Below are 19,701 nucleotides of genomic sequence, written 5' to 3' on the forward strand. Positions count from 1 at the left end.
GGCAGCACAGCAGAGAGCAGGAGCCGCTCGGATGGCTGCCAGGCCCATGGGCGCCTGGGCGTCCCACTGCCTCCACCCGCTCTGTGTGCAGCAGGAGAGGACGCGGCCTGCTTCTGGCACCCCTGGTGTGGACCACGAAAGCTGCGTGCTGAGCCTGCGGACCAAGGAAGGAGGCCTCCTCTCCCTGGGCTCATGGGGCCACACGCAGCTGCCCTGCGCCCCGGAGACCTACCCCTTCTCTGTTCTTCCCATAGGGAAGCCCCAAAGTAAGGCCAAAGTGAGATTCATCACCAGCCACGTGTGCAGGTACCAGACCCAGAGGCAGCAGCTCTGGGACCCCAGGGTGCTGCAGTGGAGAAGAGCACCCTGTAGGCCGTGCACCCTTGCTCCTACATCAGTTGCACAGGACTGTCCTGCTTGAGCATCTGGGTGCTGCTCAGGGTTCTCCAGAAAGCATAGCCCTCAAGAAGGGTCTCTTAGCAAAGCTGGGACCCAGAGAGATCAGCAAGCCTGGGGTCCCACCATCCAGGCTGGCTTCCCTGGCTTTCCCTAGGAATCCAGCTCCTGGAGGAGCATGGAGATGCTGGTCTTTTTTCCAGCCCAGACTGAAAGATTAAGAACATCAGCAGCAAGGAAGAGGAGAGGAGGAGCAGAGCAGGGTCGGGGAGGGTAGTCCTGCAGGTCCCAGGGCAAGGACAGAGGCCTCTCCCAGGCACAGCTTTATGCAGGACTGAAGAAGGCCATGCTGCGTCTCTGGCTGGGACCAAGCACAGGGCCTCTCCTTTTAAAAGCTCCTAAGAATGCACACGTTTCTGATCCCTTCTGAAGAGCCCAGTGACCTCATCGCCACCTCTGTCGCACCAGGACATTCAAAATAGTCTTCGATGGGCTGAAGACCAGCCCTGCAGTAACCCGCCAACTCTCCCTCTCATTGTGAACTCAGAGTCCTTTGTTTGAGGGAAGAAAAAGAAAAAGTGAGGGATGGGTATGTGTCAGAGGTCCCTCACCTTACAAATAACTGGAGACGTTCTTTAGACCTCAGCATGGAGCAGAAAGCATCCAGACGCATCCATACAGATGGATGGGTGGATGGCTGGATGGACAGACTTAGAGCACTGCATTAGAACACCAAGGAAGCTTGGTGAACACACGGTCTACCCCATCCTTCTCCTTCTGGAAGGAACCTGGGCCCCAGAAGAGCAGCAACTTGTCCCAAACCATGGACAACAGGGGACAGAAGCCTTCTAACTGCTGAGTTCTATTCTTCCTTCTCTATTCCAAACTTGCCAGGGAGGCTCCTGAAGCCAGCACACAAAGGGGCTGGCCAGAAGCTGGGGCCATAAAGAGGCTGTGGTTTCTTTGTGACACCCAAGGTTTCCTCAGGGACCTGGGTCAGAGGGCCGATGTTCTCAGTATCTGTGCCTGTAAGAAAGAGAACAGTGACCTGGCCCTCACCCGACGCTCCAAGCCATGCACAGATGAGGGAGTCACCAGTGGAGGCCCCTAAGGGTCTTTTCTCCTGCCAAAGCCTGCTGTGTACTAGGAGGTGAGGAGATAATTCTGCTGCAGCCCCTCGCCCAACCTGGCAGTGTTTCGAAGAGCTGGTGATGTTGAAGTTCAGTTCAGTGGCACCAAGTTGCTTCAGTCTTCAGACATGTGGGAGAGCTGGCAGCCTTCTTTCCGAGCCACCATGATTGTCCCTTTCAGCAAAACCTCTCGACACAGCCCCCACTGGGGTCAGAGCAGCTGGCATCCGAGCGCCAGGCCCTGCCCGCAGAGCATTCATGTACACCGGCTCCCTCAGATCTCCCAGAAACCTCTGCAGTCACTTCTGCTGGTGGGACACACGGTCTGACCCCACTGTCCGCCCTGGGCCTCCACGCCATGTGAGTTCTCCCCTCCCACCCCATGTGAGTTTGTCCTTTCAGAGCCAGCCCCAGGGCTACCAGTGGCCCCACACCTCCCTGCCTCCCAAACAATGCTTTCTTCTTACTTGGCTTTCCCATCACACAGTGTAAATTCCACCACTACCAACTCTATCTTTGTAACCACTTATCCTATAGCTGTTCGTGAGGCATGTACCCGTCGGGTGCCAGGCGCTGCACCCAAGGTGCTGACAGTCAGGACAAACGAGGACAGATGAGGTCGCTGCTCACCCGGCTGACCCTCCTGGAGGAGGAAAAGTCAGACCTGGCCACGAGCCTTCGAGCGAACAGCACTTGGGTTGCTGACCGAGAACGGGACCTTCTCAGGGAGGTCTGGGAGGGACTTCTTGAAGAGATGGCCCCTGCACTGAGGCGCGAAGGAAGAGCAGAAGGCAAGGACATCCAAGGCTCAGGGCGCAGCACTCACAGACGCTCCCTGGGGGAAGGAGCCTCATGAACACGAGGAGCGTGAGGTCAGTGAGGAGGAGGAAGCTGCAGGGGCTCTCAGCTGCTGGCCGGTGGGCAGGCTGGCTTTAACCCCGAGGAAGCCATTGAGCATTTGAGAGGCAGTGATGTGGCCAGGTTTGCTTTTCAAGAAGCGTTCTTGGTTGCTGCAGAGAGAGCAGGTTGGTTGAAGGAGGCCTGTTCATTGTCTGGGCTCAAGAGGACGGTGGACTTGGCTCTGGAGAAGGGGACAGAATCGAGAGACAGTGAGATGGTGGCGTTGACAGGACTTGTAGATGGACTGTGTCATTCACCTTGGAGAAAGACTGGTAATGGGTTGGATTTAGGGGGCCTTGGGGACATCTGTGGAAAGAGCCAATGGCAAGTGAATGTAGGATCCAGAGCTCAGAGAGGCAAATGGATAGGAGAGAGTCTGAAATGTCTGCATGGAATGCCTCGTGGACGAAGTGAGTCAATGGGTGAGCATACAGCCAAATGAGGACGTCAGGGGCTTTTGTTTTAATTGTCATCATGCCTTAGGGAGACAGGAATACAATAGGTTCTCAATAAATGTTCCTTCAAGGGATGGACAGATGGGTGGATGGATGAATGGATGGATGAACAAATGGATGGGTGGATGGCTGGATGGACAGATGGATGGGTGGATGGATAGGTGGATGGATGAACGGATGGATGGATGGGTGGATGGGTGGATGGATGGACAGATGGATGGGTGGATAGCTAGAAGGACAGATAGATGGTTAGAAGGACAGATGGCCCAGGCATATCTTTATGACCATAGTCCTCGCTGCTGAATGACTGGCTTTAGGCTCTAGCAGCCTGCTGTTCCCCCTGATGTCAGAATCAGGCTGGGTACAGTGTCTGGCACTGACCAGGTGCCATCACTCCCTTTCTGATCTCCTGTCACTGGAGATCACAAGTTTCCAGCAAATATCCCAAGACAAGGATGGTGGAAGCTGGACCCATTCTATGCTGAACACACCTGAGGCTGCCTCCAGGGTTTTAAGGGGCCACCCAGTGAGCACAGGGAATTCTCCCTTCAGCTCACTGCAGTTGCAAAAGGAAGGGAAACACGTTCTCCTCCCTAAGACACTGGGACCTTGCCACCCTTTGGGTTGCTGCAGTGAGTGCTGCCATCCAGGGGGCCCTGTGACTCCCCATCACCTGGTGCAGTCCTCGCCCAGCCAGCCGGTGGCTGAGTGAGTAAATGAACGGTGGTGGGGTGGCAGAGCCATGGAAACCCCACTACCCATGTCCTTCTGCATGGAAGCCCATGACACCAAAGCACAGTGGCAGGACAGTGGCAGTAACAACTACCAGCCTGCCCCATGCCGAGTGCCTCACACTCACCATCCTCCCAAGCCTCACAGCACCCACCTTTCTCTGCACTTGTGGCCTCAGGATGCTGTTCTTAAGCTCCTCAGTCCTGAACTGGGTCATAAACCATTATGGAAAAGACAGCCTCAAAGGAGGACAGGCTCCCCACCCGTCACCCAGTGGTACCTGCTGAGCCCCAACCCCTTGAGGGTCATTCTGCTGGAATGGATGCATTGCTCATTGTATTAGTCCATTTTCTGTCACTGTAAAGAAATACCCAAGGCTGGGTACTTTATAAAGAAAACAGGTTTCTTTTGCTCATCATGCTGGAGGTTTAAAGGCATGACACTAGCATCAGCTTGGGCTGTGTTGAGGGCCTGTTGGTGGGTGCCATCATAATGGCATGGGCATGTTCAAAGGGGAGAAATCACACTGCTAGATAGGACGCCAGAGCTGGGGTAGGGGAAGAGTCCTGTTCTATCATACAACCCCCTCCTGAAGACTAACTCAGAATCTCATGAAAACGACATTAATCCCTTCCAAGCGCATCACCCCCGGTGACTTCCTGCCAGGCCCCACTACCTCTCAACCTCACTGTAGTGGTGGGAAAGCTTCCAACACATGAACCCACAGGGAGCAAACCATATCAGAACCATGGCACCCACCATTCAGTCATGCCCTCTCCCCAGGGAGCTCAGCTCCAAGGAAGGAGATAATGCAGTCAGTGTGATGGAGCTTCCTAAGCCCAGGTTTGGATGGTGGGGGATGGTAAGGGAGCAGGGGAGTCCCCTGGGCCTCCCATTACAGTAACATTTGATCCTAGGTGTGTTCTTCATATGCACAAGTGTTAGCCAATTGGAAAGTTAGGAGGAGCACAACCCCCACAAGACTGCCTTCACTTCTGACACCAGCTGCAAGTTCAGGGGTCCCCAAGGCAGCCCTTTGGTTTGATAACTCACTGGAAGAGCTCAGTGAAAGCTGTGAGATTCACCCTGGATTAAAACCAGCCCGGGGAAGAAGTGTCCAGAGTCCAGTAGGTGGAACTCGCACCGTCCTCTGCCTGTGGAGTTGCGAATAGCACTGTTTTCCTGGCCTGGATGTGTGCCAGTACTCAGGGAATGCTGCCAGCCAGGGACGCTCACCACACCCCGAGCTTGTACTGAGGCTCCACTGCATAGGTGTGACAGATGGTCTCATGGCTGAGCTCAGTCTCCAGCCCCTCCATGCTTGGCTGGCATCACCATATTGTCGGTCTTTTGGACATGCCCAGCCCTTACCCTAAAATATCCAGGGTGATCAGCCCCTACTTTTTTTCCAGCACTGGAGATCAAACTGAGGGCCTCACCCTTACTAAGCAAATGCTCTACCATGGAGCCACACCCCCAGCTCCTACCCCAGATCGTATCATTAGACTTCTCTGACCCCGGACTCCAGGCAAACAAAGATGCACCCATCAGGCATTGCACTCTAAGGGCTTAGAGCTCCATGGCCTCCAGAGGGTGTGAACAAAGCCCGACCTCTCTTCAGGCAAAGGTAAACTCTTCACTACACAGATGGGCATCCTCACCTCCTCTGCACCCACCTGCCCTCTGCTGCCTCCCTTACTCCTCACCCCGGGACCAGATTCTGCTTGGTGTCTTCACTGAGGCTGGGAAAGTTGTCGTGTTTCCAGGGTGTTCTCTGTTGTTTGTAAAGATGTTGTCTGTCACCGAGCAGCTCTTGGGGGATATGTGGTTTGGGTGAAATCATTGTCTTCTGCAGAGAATATTGTGGGAGGCTTCAATTCTCCTGGGCAAGATGGGAATTAACTGGATTATAGACCAGTGCACCTAGATGTGGAATTAACTGAGAAACTCAAGAAGCCTTGCCAGCTAAAGTTATTATTCTAATATATTAATTCAGTCACTTCTTTAAATTGCGCATCTGCACTGTGGCCCAGGATGCTCTGGGAAGGGACCCGAACCTGTGTCCACCTTGTGGACGGCAGCCCTGGCTGGAGCTGTGTTCCCTTCTCCACAGCATGCTCCCCATGGCTCCATTTGCTGCAGGAGGCTGGGGAACAGCCCCCTCCTGTCTGCTCCCTTCTCCCTCTCTTGAGCTTGGTGCTTGGGAACCCAGGAAGCCCCCAAGCCAGTGTCCCCTCCTCTGAGGCCGACCTCCTCCAGCAGTGCATCTCGTCCTATCCCCAACACTGATGAGAATGGATCTGGCCATGCAAATGGTGACTGGCCTGGGAAAGACACCTTCCTGTTCAGTAATTCACCTTTCAGGGAAGGGGAAGGGACATGGATGCAGCCATCTCCTAAGATAATGACAGTTCAGGGTGATTCTTAAAGGCACTGAAAACGCACCAGCACTCATTTGATATGCACAGTGATGTCTGTTGTGACATCGGAAGGCTGGCCTGGGTCACCAGGCAACAGCTAAACCAGTTGTCGCTGGCAACAGGGCCCGACAGAGCCAGCCCAGAAGTGCTGCAGACATGGCCCGTGGTGCATCTCAAACCCTGGTTACCCAGGAAGCTGGAAAGGATGGATGCATCTTTCCACGAGCTTTATACCCTTCCGTTGGAAAGCAGCAGGAAAGAGCAAGCTCTGAGGGCGGAGGCTGCAGCAGGAGATCTGAGACTCTGGGAAAGATGTCATTCCTCCCCTGGTATTTTCATTTCTTATCCCCAGGAAAAGAGTGGGTGCTCGCTTGGTTTTTGGTGAAAGGCCCTGGCATTATTCCAAGTCACTTGAACTGGAGCTGAGACCAGGTGAGCCTGTGTTTCCTGTTCCAACTCTGCAGACAGCGCAACCCAGGGGATTCCCCTTGGAGAAGGGCCAGTGCTTCTCCAGCCTGGGGGCCACATGGCCAAGCTGGGACTGACTCCAGTGTTAGTCCCAGAGCCACAAGCTGCAGGCCTGCATCGGGTGAGGCTGCACCCAGAGCCACCACTGTGGAAAAGTGATGATGGGAGAGGCTGCGTGTAACACATCTGCGCCGCTCCCCTGCCACCTTCTGCTTTTCTCAGCAATGGCCTTTAGAACCTAAGGTGTCTGTAGTGGTCCCAAAACGAAATCCAGCAGCTCTGCCCTCGCCCCACCACCACACCAGGCACTTCCAGAGGTGGCTGGCATTGACAATGCCCTTGTACACATTGGGGCTGACTTTTTTCCCTTGCTCTCCTGCCTTTTGGTAACATTGGCAACTTCTCCCCTTGAGAGCTTGGTACTTACTGCTCTGAGGTCATGGCCCGCTGCTTCCCTGAAACTGACACAGGCTGTGAGGACAGTGATGCCTTGGCACCAGCTCTTCTGCCTCTTGCTGCCCACCCACCTGCTTCCCTCCAATCAGACCCACTTGGTGAGAAGGCACCGGGTTGTGCTAGGTGCGTTGTGCGGAATGTATCCTTTTGATTCCCCAGTCCTGACTCCTCCCTGCAAGGTGCCCAGTGCCCTCTTCGAAGGCCCAGCTGGGGTTTCCTGCCCCCTGGAAAGGCCAGCTGCCTCAGGGGAGCTGGGACACTCTAAGACCAAAAGCTGGGGCCTCCTGAACTCCGGGCCAGGAGGGGAGAGGGTGCGGCGCTGGTTTGGCAAGAGTGGGCTTCAACAGGGAGCCACAGAGGAGGCCGGAGAAGCCTCGAGCTCTACACAGAAGGACCCGGGAGCCCCGGGCCAGGTAGAGAGGTGCGGGCAGGTGTGGGGTTCTCGCTGAGAAGCAGGGACCTGGCTGGGCTCTGGGCCAGGTCCTTGTCCCACCTGCCCCTGAATGGCGACAGAGTAGGCGGCTTCAGCGAGGGCACCTCTCCACCATCTGTCCAGGCACAGTCATGGCAGGCCGGGGCCTGACAGTCCTGCCCTCGGCTTTGGCACAGCTTCCAGAAGACAAGGTCGGTCCTCCGACCCCCGTCTGACCTGGGGTGGGTGTTTCATGACTCGGGGACCCCATGCCAGTCTCTGCTCCTCACCCAGGGCTTCTGGACAGGGGCCTGTCCTCTCAGGACTCCCCACTCCCATCATATCCCACAGTGGGGGATGCGGGGCTCAGCAAGCAAGGACAGACCCACTCACCTTGAGTACTGCCGATCAGGCGCTACCAGCCAGGGTCTCCTCCTCCCCTTGGCCAGTTGCTCTGCTAGTGTGAAGCCTGCTGTTCCCTTGTCTTCTCCTTTGTGTGATGTGTGTGTTCCATGGCGTGACTGAGGTTTCACTGACATAGCATACAATTTACTTACTTGAAGTATACAAACATTTTAGTATAGTCACAGAGTTGTGTAGTCTTCATCACAAACTAATTTTAGAATATCCTCACTCCTCCCCCAAAAAGCAAATCCCTGTCCCCCACTCCAACCCTGGGCAGTTAGTCATCTGCTTTGGTAACTTGCCTGATGAGCATTTTTTCATGTTCTTATTGGACTTTGGATATCTTCTTTGGAGAAATGTCTCTTCTGAGCCTTTGTTCATTTTTCAAATTGAGTTGTTCGTTTTCTTTACTTCTGAGCTGTAGGAATTCTTGTAATTTCCTAGATGCAAGTCCCTTATCTGATACATGGTGTGCGAATATTTTCTCCCTTTTAGCGAATTCTTTTCACATCTTTTGAAGCACAAAAGTTTTAACTTTTGGCAAAGTCTAACTTATCTAATGTTTGATTGTGTGAGGTTTTGATATTATATTTAAGAAACCAGTGCCACATCCAAGGTCACAGAGAGTACCGCTGAGTACTTTTCTAAGAGTTTTGTAGTTTTTAGCTCTTATATTGTGATCTTTGTCTCACTTTGAGTTAATTTTTATATACGGTGTGAAGTAAGGTTTACCTCTTAGTGCCTTAGAGATACACTGAATCTGCATCTTGCACTTATTTTCAAACTCTCACTTCATTTGAGCAGAATCCTGCTTATTTTTGTCTTTTATTGGAAGCTGCTATATGCAGAAACCTGATTTCTTATCAGACAGCAGAGTTTAGGTTATGCTACAGTAACAAAGTGTTCATTATCCTGGTTTATTGCTGACTCGTGCTGTACCCACTGGGTAGGGAGGCCCCGGCTGGTAGAAGCCAGCGCTCTTTCACAGTGACAAGGCCAGGGAGACAGGTGCAGTGGGCAGGTCGCTGGCTCATCAGGTTTCTCTCTGTCATGGCACATGCCACTTTTACTCACAATTCAGTGGCCAAAGTCACACAGTCACATCAGGCCAATGTAAAGTACTGCAAGGACAAGAAATATTATTACTGACCTCTTATTTCGTGTATTGAATGAAATCCACCAATTTAAACTCTCCATTGTGCATCTCAAACTTTAAATACTTATTGTAAGAAAACTCCTCTGTGGAAATTCCCGGAGTGTGCTCTTAACGATGGTAAGAGACTCCGGTGCTTTGAGGGGAATGGAATGAGTGCAGGCTTGGATCTGAACCCTGGACCGGCTGTTCATCAGCCGTGTAGTTCAGGACAAAGTGTCTGACTCCTTAAGGCCCTTGACTTACTCTACATGCTCTCCTTCTGCAGTGAGCTAGTGGCTGCAGTGTGAGTGTACAGGGCAACGGCAGGAGGTAACAGGCGTCCAGCAAGCTGCGGCCCCCTTTGTTCTTCCTGCATTGGGGGCCACCCTCTTGGTTTCTCTTGACACCTTCAGCAGAGGCTAGGGCTAAGACGATGATGCCCTCTTCCTACTTTCAGGGACAAAAATTGTTCTCGGTTTGGGTCCCACCAGGTAGACTCATGGCTGAGTAAAGCTTTCTTTATCTCTGTTTTAAAAAACATCCAATTACCGTCAAAGCTCCCTAAAAACCCAGTGTCATGATGAGCTTGAGTCTTGTGCGCACCTTACCCTATCATTTTCTAACCTAGAAGAACGAACATACCCACAGGACCTACCACCTGGGCATTCGGCCCCAGTGTGTGTCACCGCTGGAGATGCCTTCACATGCACCCAGCTCACCTGCCCCAGCCCCACCCAACTGTCCACACAAGGGCCAGGGAGGCTCTCGCTCCTGTGGCACCTGGACTCGTTCCTCCCAGGATGAGCCCAGCTAGGACCAGGGAGACGCCCCCACTGCAGAGCATCACACCCAGGGCTGCCTGAAAGGGATGCTCTGGCCTGTTGACCCCAGCCCAGGCAGCCCTCAGCATGTGCTGCCTGAGCTGAAGAAGCCAAAATCTGGCTCACAGGCCAGGTGGAAGAAGGGTGCAGAGACCTGGGCTGCCTCCTCAGACGGCTGGGATGCCCAGGGTTGAACTTTGCCCAGGTCTTTTTTCTTTCTTTAATGGTACTGGGGATTGAACTCAGGGCCTTTGCACTGAGCTACATCCCCAACATTGTTGTTGTTGTTATTATTAGAGACAGGGTCTCGTCAAGTTGCTAAGTTGCCCAAGCTGGACTCAAACTGAGGATCCTCCTGCCTTAGCCTCCCAGAGTGGGTTACAGGTGTGTGACACACCTGGCTTTTTCTTTTTTTAAATCAAACTCAGGAAAAAGAACTTTCCCACCAGAGAGACAGAAACGAGTAGAGATTTCTTTCCTTGACTGGGCCCTGGTGCTTGAACTGGATCCACATGATGTGGAGTGCCCTGGTGCTTTAGAATAGAAAGGCAGGTGCTGTCCCTCACATTCTCCTGGGTGGTCTCCGTTGTTCACAGTCCATTCAGAGCAACCCAGCAGCTGTGAGCTGAGCACGCAGTGTCAAGACCGGTAAGACTTTGTTTCTGCTCTTGGGGAGATGAGAACTCTGACTCGCAGGTGTGGGCATGGGATGACCTCCACTTGGCCTCTACCCAAGGATTCATGATTGAAGTTTTCAGAGCGGAATTTGGTGGTTGTTTCTGAGTGTGTTTGGGTGACACAACCCTTGAGGACTGGTTTTAATCCAGATGTCAGAAAGGAGTCATGGTCATTTTTAAAGATAACTGATACGAAGCGGATGGGGAGAGACGGTCGGATCCTAGGCCTGTGTGGTGGGTCGTGGTCGAGTGGGTGGCAACTGAATACGGGAGGACACAAATGTTACAGGGGAAGGGCTGCTGGTGGCCACCTGGGGTAACTGGGAAGGCTGCGTGGAGACAGTCTTGGTGGGGAGCCGTGGGGAGCCGTGGCAGGGGCTGGAAGATACTATGTAAAAGTCTGCAGCGGGCAAAGCCAGCGCACAACTTTTGGACAGCGGGGTCAGAGCGACGAGTGGGCGGCGGCTCCGTTCCAGGAGGTCCGGGGTTCCTGCCGCCCAGCCCTCCTCGGCCCCACCCGTCGCCACCCCGCCAGCCGGTGCCCGCGGCCCTCCCGGCGCCAGGCTCCCGGCCGCGCGCCCGCGCCCCTCCTCCCGGCCTCCCGCGCTCCCGCCCGCGGAGCAGCACCCGCCCCTCCCGGGCTGCAATGCAGACGCCGCCGCCGCAGGGCGCCGGGCCGCGCGGGGTTCCGAGGTGAGACTCGGGACCCGAGCGCACCGACGGCAACGCGGGGCGGGGGGCGCGGCCTTCGGGCTCGGGGCCGCCCTGCCCCCGAGTGGGCCGCGGCCGCCCTCGTGTTCCCTCCATCCGGGCGGCCCGGTGAGGGAGCGGCGCGGGCCGGGCGGCGGCGTCGTGAAGCCCCTGGCCCGCCGCGCCCTTCGGGGTCAGGCCGTCCAGCGAAGCGCGCGCGGCTCGGGCGCAGTTCCGGCGCAGTCCGCGCGCCGAGCGGCTCCGCGCCCCACACCTGCCTCTGCCCGGCTCCAGGTGACGTCGAGCCCTCTGATTGGCCCGCGCGGCCCGTGGGGCGGGGCCTGAGCCGGTGAGCTCACCGCCGCGCCCCGCCATTGGCCCGGTCGGCGAGCTCAGGCCAGTGGCGGGGAGACCGCGGTACCCGGAGACCTGCGAGTCGTCGTCGTTTCAGCTGCGGCGTGTGGAGTTCAGCGGGCGCGGGGCCGGGCCGGGCCGGGCCGGGCGGAGGAGCAGGAGAGCGGCAGCCGTGCGCCCCGAGTCCGGTGAGTGCGTGGGGCGGCTGGGGGGGGCGCGCGTGTTTCTACGCCGCGCGTGAGCGAGGCGCGCGTCGCGTTTACGGGCGCGTGGGGCGGCGGGGGCGTGTTTCTGGAGCGCGCTTGCGGGAGGGAGGGAGCGAGTGCTTTCGGAGAGCGCGCGACCTGGAGGAGTGGGGCGAGGCCGGGGGCTCGGCTGTGTTTCGGGGCGCGCGGGAGCGTGGGCCGGGCGCTGGTCGTTTCTGAAGCGGCGTGGACGAGCTCGTGTTTCCGTGCACGCGCGGGCGGGGCCGGGCGGCGTCGGGGGGCGCGGGCGCGGGCGCGGGCCGACGCCGGAGTCGCCTGTGCTGGTCGCCGGTGCGGAGCGGCGCGGCGGTCTCGCTCCCCGCGGGCCGGGCGCTGGGCGGCGTCCGGGGCAGCCGGTGAGGCGCTTTGTTCGGTGCACAGGCTGCAGTAGGAGCGTTGAGAGCAGAGGCGGGGAAGAACTTCTGAGAGCCGGGCGGCCGCGCTTGCCCACCTGCAGCCCGGCGACGACGGGAGAGGCCGTTCGTCCTCTCGGAGCCCTCGCGCGGTGTAGGACCCGCGGCGATTTCCGTGGCGTTGGAGGCGGCAGTGGTGGTGTTTGTGCGTTCGAAACTCTTGATGTCTGTAGATCTCTGCAGACGTCAAAACCAGTTTTCGACCTGAGTTAGTCATCGGAACAGATTTCTGCAAGGAGCATTCCCTTCTTGCACGTTGTCTTAATCAGTCGCTTCTCGGGGGAGTGGGGACAGCTGTAAAGTCCATTTCCGTTTCGGGCCACGGTTCCTTGAGAGGATTCCTTTGGCCAACCTGACCACAAGCGCCCCGTTGAGTTTGCTTCAATGCGATATATTCTGCTGGCCAGGCCCGATCCTGACATTTTGAAACTGCTCCCCACAAGTTTTGTTTTCTGTTGGCAAAATGTGTGTGCATAAAGGAGTCCTCTCTTCCCGCCTGAAAGGATCCTTCGGTTTCCCTGCAGAATCTGTCATAGACGTGATCGAGAAACTTCGAAAGGGAGGAACTAGGTGACACACAGCACTTTTCCTGGTGTGTGTTTATAGGAAAGAGTTACTATTTGAAGACCAGTTAGTAGTCGATAACAAATAAGCCTGCGTTTCTTTATTAGATTTAGGAAGTAATAATGTTTAATGTTCCAGAAAATAGCATTCGTAAGATAGGCTTTTCCCAAATAAGTTTAGCTTAGAGGTGGAAACAAGTAGAGAACTGATGTGAATCCCCAGGGAACCTCGGTTAGCTCATCCCGATTACCTACATTGTCCACGACCCAAGTGGAATACAGTCTTCTGTTCAGGACCCAGCTGGCGGTGCCACGGTGCACTCGGCTTGGACTGAAGTTCTGTAGTACATGGGTAACAAGTGGAACCAGGAATTGTTTACCTAACATGAGAGGGTAGTGAAGTAGTAGAATCGATTGACCTTGTATGTTTCCCGAGTGAAAGGTGGGGAGTGCTCCTGACAGCTAAGATTCAGGGGCTCTGCTCAGTGCATTTGGGGGAGTCTGGTGTTTCCTCAAGGAGGCATCATTTTTCTGCTGTTGTGTCCTTTGTTCTTGTGAACTTCTGAACCTGCAGACCTGTGCTTGTGGGCTGCCTGTTTCCAGTGTTCAAGGGAGAGTTGTTAGTACATTTGCGTGACCCACAACGTCGGGTGTCACTGAGTTCACCAGGGACCATTTCATTAAACTTGGGCGGCGTGATGGTTTTCCGGAAGTCCTTTACCCTCTCTTTGCTGTGTACTGACCCCATTCTCCACGCTGCGTCTGCTCTGCCGCCTCACATTTAAAGTGGTTTAATATTTGCATTCCATCGATCTTTTCAAAAGAGGGAGGCTCTCAGTGGTGCCAAGGCCTCATTATTAAATGTCAGCTGTGCATCCTGCCACAGCATAAGCCTGTTATTGGGAGATTATTCTAGCTACGTATTCCTTTGCCAGGAAGCTTCTGGCAGCCACATGCAATATAGTTATTTGTGTGTACCCTACCTTTTTAGAAAAGTGATTTAAGGGAGCTGTTTGAGATCAGAATTAACGCAGTGAAGCAAGGTAAAAGTGGATGAAATAAAGGCGGATTAGGGAGGAGAAAAATGAAGGCACAGGGAAGCGAATGGAGCTAATAATGAAGTTCGTAAACAACGGTCATTTTATAAAATCTCCGTACTTTCTAGGGATAGGGCATGAATTGCATTCCATGCTGCCTGGCATTTGTGGAATAAGCAGTGCATGGTTTTGTCTTTCCTGCCCCTTATGTGGAGTACATTTTCTTACTCTCCATGTAAGGTCTGACAGCCGTCGATATGTTTTACACAATGATGGGAGAAATCCAGATGAGAGGTATTGGATGACATTGAAGATCATGTTAGTGTCAGTCACATTGAAGATTTAGGAAGTGCTCATTAGTCTGTTAGGTGAATAAATCAGTATTTTCCCTTAATATCAGGATACCGGTGCTCCTTATTCTGGAGCTCTGTAAGGATTCTTTGCTCTTCTCTGATGTACCTACGTGTGGGTTAACGCAGCAGGCAGCCTTTGGTGTTAGGAAAGTTCCTCTCCACTGTCTAAGCAGTAAACAGGTAACGCTGCAAGGTCCTGGTGTGATACCATGTAAATAGAGGTTGTAATAAGATGATTATGAGGAGGATGGCAGTATGATCTTTTTTGATGTTTCACTTCAGTAAAATTACTTCTATGAACTGAAATTTTAATTTTGAAACTATCATGGGACCTATTATTTGTTTAATGTTATGCTGTCTTGTAAGCATTGAAAATAGACCATAGCCTTGGACAGTGATGGGGAGAATCAGCCAGCCCATTTTAAAACACCTACTACCTAGCAGTTGTTAAGCAAATTATAACTAATAACTAACATATAGCTGTTGTTTAACCAGGGTAAATGTTTGTAGGAGTTAATATACTGGAGTTATATAGGAGTTAATAAACTTACTGTTTTTGTAAAATGGAAGGTGATGGTAAATAAGTACATTTCCTTATTAAACTAATCATTCTCAACGCTAAGATTAACCAGGTGGTGGTCTCTCCTTTTTTACTTTTTCACCTGACTTTCGTCACCCCCCCAAATCTCCTCATCAGCCTCCCCGCCCTGTGTGAGGTCAGGCCTTTACCCGAGCTCCACAAGTCTCCCCGCCTTGTTCTCAGAGCCCCTCTTAAATTGTACCTCGTTATTGAAGGCTTTCCCCCATCTCCTAGGTGGGCTCTCCAGGGGTGCGAGGAGTGGGATACCTAAGCTGTGCCTCCCCTAGGACTACTGCCCTGGTGAACTCTGGAGACGGGCGTGCCATACACACAGGTAGACAGTGGCACACCTGGTGGTGTGAGGTGCGAGATGAGGATGTGTTTCGAGTCTAAAACAAATCTGATCCAACCTCAGCCTTGTGTGTTCAGTCCAGTCTTGTCCATTGGTACTTTAGGCCTGACTTCACATGATCTTCCATTCAGGACAGCTCAAGGTCCCTGGTAGATTTGAGTTTTCACTCGAGTGGTCTTGAGGTGGCCCTAAAACCCCTGAACGCTCTTACGTGTGCAAAATAACAGGTCAGACACCTGGATCATCTTCCCAGGTTTCTTAAGATGGGCTGGAAGCTTGCTGCTGAGGAATATGTATGGCTAACAGCTGTTTTCTTCTATTACTAAGGTAGAATGGATACTGGTTTTGTGTTTCAGCTTCACTACGAACAAAATGAGAAATCTTAGGAATCTTTGGATTTCAGTCCTGTACCCATTTCCAAACCAATTAGTGGTTCAAGAAATGAGGTTAATGGTAACAACATCATCAGTTTGTTTGTTTGTTTGTTTTTTATTTTTTTGTTACCGGAGATTGAACTCGGGTCCTTGTACTTGTGCAGTAGGCGGCGAAACCACTGAGCTAAATCCCCGGCCCCTGTTGTTTGTTTTTTTTAAATCAGAGTGCATTACACATGTTAAGTATTGATTTGGAAGCTTTTGTTTCAGATTGTGTGTGTGTGTGTGTGTGTTTATTTCCTGTGTTCTGTTTCTTCCTGTGGTCCATAGTGAGAAAACATTGAAAGCCATTGGACAGGATAATTCCTAAAGTCTCTTTCAATTCTAGTGTTCTGTAGTGATTCTCCTCGGGATGCGTCTTGTTAGGATGCTACATTTGGTGGTAACCTAAGGCCCGAAAGAGTTAAGACAACATCTCTAAGTGTATAATTCAACAATAGATGGTCCCCTACCAGGCTAGAGCTTAGTATACCTTTTCTAGCTTTCTGATTTCTTTAGGTAATCAGCATTCAATCTGGTTTTAAATAAGGGTGACAGCTTGTTTCTAACATCATTTATCCTACATTTTATAGAGAAATTCTCATTGCATTTATGTACTTCTGCAATATACATTTAATGATAGGGAATAACTTTTTATTTGTAATTAGAAGCAGAACTTTATTTAGCAAAAGCATCAACAGTTCATTTAATAGATTCACTTTATACCTGTCTTTCAGCTGCAAGTAACAAAACTGCAACCCCGATTGGCTTACAAAAGTGAATTTACTGAATCTCGTGAATCCCAGATTTCAAATTTTCTTCAAGTACAGCTGGTTCTGGTTACTCAAGTGATGACATCAGGAACCTGTCTTCCTCTCTCGGCTTTGCTCTGTGTTGGTCTTACTCCCAGGCAGGTCCCCATCCTTGACATGGCAGCAGGACTCAGGACTTACCTTCTGCACGTTTAGCAGGTGTCTCTGAGAAGAGAGCTCTCTTTCCCAGGAGTTGCAGGAAATGTTCTGCCTCTCACTGGCCCAGCTAGAGGCATGTGTCCGACCACTTCCATGAGAAGAGGCAGGGAGGACGGTATCACTTTAGGAGGGCCTGGCTCTCACACTCGGTCAGCCCCACCCAGACAGAGCATAGAGCAGCAGTAGCTCCCCGTCTGTTCTCGCTGCTATAAAAAGTACCATGACAGGCAGCTTACAAACAACAGTAGGTTATTTCTCCTATTCCAGAGTCCAGAAGCCCAGGATCAGGCTGCCAGCATGGTCAGGTTCTCCCGGGTGACACGCTGCCAACTTCTTGTGTCTTCACCAGGCAGGAGAAGACCAGACTGCTCTCTGGGATCTCTTTCAGAAGAACACTAATCTTACCGTCAAGGGCTCTGCCCTCATGACCTGATAATCTCCCAGATGTCTCGCCTGCACCTGTCCTCAGCTTGAGGTTAGGGTGCCAACATATGAATGGGGGCAGGGTGTAGGGAACCCAGATATCCAGTCCATTGCATTCTCTGAAAGAAGAGCAAGGAGTCATGTTCAGAGAGGGAGAAGTGCTAGGAACTGACACTACTTGGTCCTCACACTTGCCTTAATTTTAAAGAAAGCACCATTCATTCTGAAACCCTGGAAACTCATAATAAGGCTTTATTCCATGTTTTTATCTTTATCCCATTTTAATTGAGGAGACACCAGAACCCATTTAAATAGGAGGAGTTGTCAGAACCTGTCTCCTTTAGTGAATCTTTAAATAGTTGCTAACAGTTCCTAGAACCATTTTCAGAAAATACGATTCAGTTCCTTAATATTACACACTGTGGTTTAGACTAATTAGCAAAGAACTTACTTAAATATTCTTTTGTGTTTCCTAATGAAAGAAACCATTCCACTTAATTTCCTGGTTTATGTGTTTAAAAGGTGTTTTATCTGATGTAGAACACAGAAAGTACCCAGCCTAACACTGAAGAGTCTAAAAGCATCTAAGTCAATTGAATATATTCCAGGTAAACATTAACCTATGTAGGTTCCCAAGATAGCCAGGGGGAAGAAAACATTTTGAGCCCATAATAGGTACAGTTGGAGGTAAGAAATAATTAACATTGAACTACATAACCTATGTAGGGTCTCAGTGTGCAACATACATGTAAATGTTTCAAAACAAGTGAAATGGATTCACCTTTATATGTTAAATGGTGTTGCCTGAACAAAAATTTGTGTAGAGAATAATATCAAACATTTGCTAATTTAAAAAAAGAATAAGAATGTCAGTAAATGGAAATGGTTTTTGGTGAAGATTCTTAATTCATAGAGAATTCCAGATGGTTCTCCGAAAACACAAAGCCTAGTATGTAACATTTTAGAATAAAGCCAGAGAATAATTTCAGGTTTTTGATAACATAATCTTAACATTCTTCTTATTATAATCTATTATAATTACAATCTTACTTTTATTCCCAAAATGGAACAAGGAAAAGAGTGGAGAGGAAATCTTTCTCAGATGTCTTGCAGAGTTGGAACTGTGAAAGGGGAGCCAAAGGGGGTTGGAGATGTTGTCCGAGCTGGAATTGGCTCACCGTGGCAGGGACCGTGGGGCTCTCCGGGGCTGGGATCCCCAAATGTTAGGGAAGAGGTGTTGGGTCCTCCAGTTTCCCATACGAGTGCCTGGGTGTCTGTCTGTTTTCTGTTGGTGGTGACCCAATACCACAGACTGGAAACATTATAAAGAAAACAGGTTCATTTTGGCTCAGGTTTGGTCCAAGGTTGAGGGGCTGTGACTGGGGACGACCCCCTTGCTGAGCAAAGTCCACTCTGCCGTTCACCCATCCACCCATTCGTTGCATGAACAGAATAACTCACCTTGAAGGCAGAGCCCCAAGTGCCTCTCAGAGTTCTCATCTGGTCCTACGTCCTCATATCCCATAGCAAGGATTAAGTTTCCATCTGAGTTTTGGAGAGGACAAACCCTTTTCAAACCATAGCACTGGGTGACACATGCCATGGACCCCCTCGACTTTTTGGGGTCTGTGGCAGGCTGGAGTGGCATCTCAGCCTAGGCTGGCAGCAAAGGTGAGGAAGGGTGTGGACCAAGGATGCTCTAAGTCACACTGTATCCAGAGAGGTCTCTTCCCTATGCAGATAGCCAGACGAGTTTAGGAAACACGCCTCTTGTTACTGGTAGCGATCTGCAGTTTATACCGTAAATTAGCATGTTACGTTCAATGGAGTTTTTCATCTCCTGGAAATCTATTTGCATCTGTTTTATGGATTCCATTTGTTTCCTATGTTGGGATTCCATCATGTTCCTCATCTCCTCTCTAGATTTATTAATCATGTGTTGCACTAGGAGCACAATTTCTCCTGTTATCTGAGAAATTATTTCCTATTTCATTTTTTCCAGATCCCCTTTTGTTGCCAGTTCAGTGGGTCCAGGTGGTTGAGTATCAGAGTGTTCCATCTCATTTCCCTTTGGGGTTGCTGTAGGCGATCTGAAAGTCTGGTTTTGAGATTTATTTACGTGTTTTCTCATTTCGATTGGGGGGGTGGGGAGGTGCTGTTGGTGCCTGTGAGGATCACCTCCTCTGAGCTGGGAGAGGTGGGACAGGGGCCGGGAGTGGCAGTAGGGATGGTGGCTCAGAAGCCCCTTCCTCTGGGCTGGGAGCAGCGAGAGGGATGGTGGCCAGGAAGCCCCTTCCTCTGGACCAGGAGCAGTGGGATGGCAGCTCAGAAGCCCCTACCTCTGGGCCGGGAGCGGTGGGACCCAGTACCGTGGTCTGGTGGTCTGGTGTCCTCTGCGTCTTTGTAGTGTGGAACCAGGTGGCTCTACAGAGGGGCGGGGGACGGGGGCGGTCCAGTGGATTGCTGCCGGGGTCCGCGGTAGGGCGTCCGCAGACCTGCCTGTCTGCAGCGGGCCGACCTAGCGTGTTACATTCAGAAGTCTTACAAAAATGAAATGTAAATGTATTAGTTGTGTTTAAGCTCGTATTGTATTTCCAAACGTCTTTGAGGGGACATTCTGTTTTCATGGGCTGTAATCAGTGTTTCATGGAGAGTGTTCTGTAGAATGCCTGTTGGGAAACACTTCAGACAGGTCCCACAAGAGCCTGGAACCAGGGACCTCCCATGACCCTGTGAATCCCTGAAACTGAGCGTGAGGTTATGTGTGTATATGCTGTGTGTGTGTGTTGTGTGTATGTGTTTCACAGCTCCCCTCACCCCATCCCAGGTACTGGGGATTGAAGCTGGGGCCTCTGCACTGAGCTGCATCCCCGGCCCTTTTTGTTTTTTAATTTAATACC

General features: G+C 51.8%; 1 protein-coding gene across 18 annotated transcripts in view; it reads left to right on the forward strand.

Annotated features, from left to right (window-relative positions):
• The window catches only part of Camta1 (calmodulin binding transcription activator 1), a 777,226-nt gene that overhangs the window by 712,317 nt on the left and 45,208 nt on the right, over positions 1-19,701 (forward strand). For 2 of the 18 annotated variants that reach the window (XM_087214419.1, XM_087214420.1), the window contains exon 1: positions 11,482-11,639. The exons of 15 other annotated variants lie outside the window; for them this stretch is intronic. The gene's annotated coding sequence lies outside the window, so the exon portion shown is untranslated. Of the gene's footprint in view, positions 1-11,472; positions 11,640-19,701 lie in introns of those variants that run through there. One more of the 18 variants, XM_021243608.2, reaches the window with a different exon arrangement.

This window comes from Heterocephalus glaber, unplaced genomic scaffold (assembly GCF_053883595.1).
Source record: "Heterocephalus glaber isolate CG9 unplaced genomic scaffold, H.glaber_assembly_v1.0 deba00001447, whole genome shotgun sequence".
NCBI lineage: Eukaryota > Metazoa > Chordata > Mammalia > Rodentia > Bathyergidae > Heterocephalus > Heterocephalus glaber.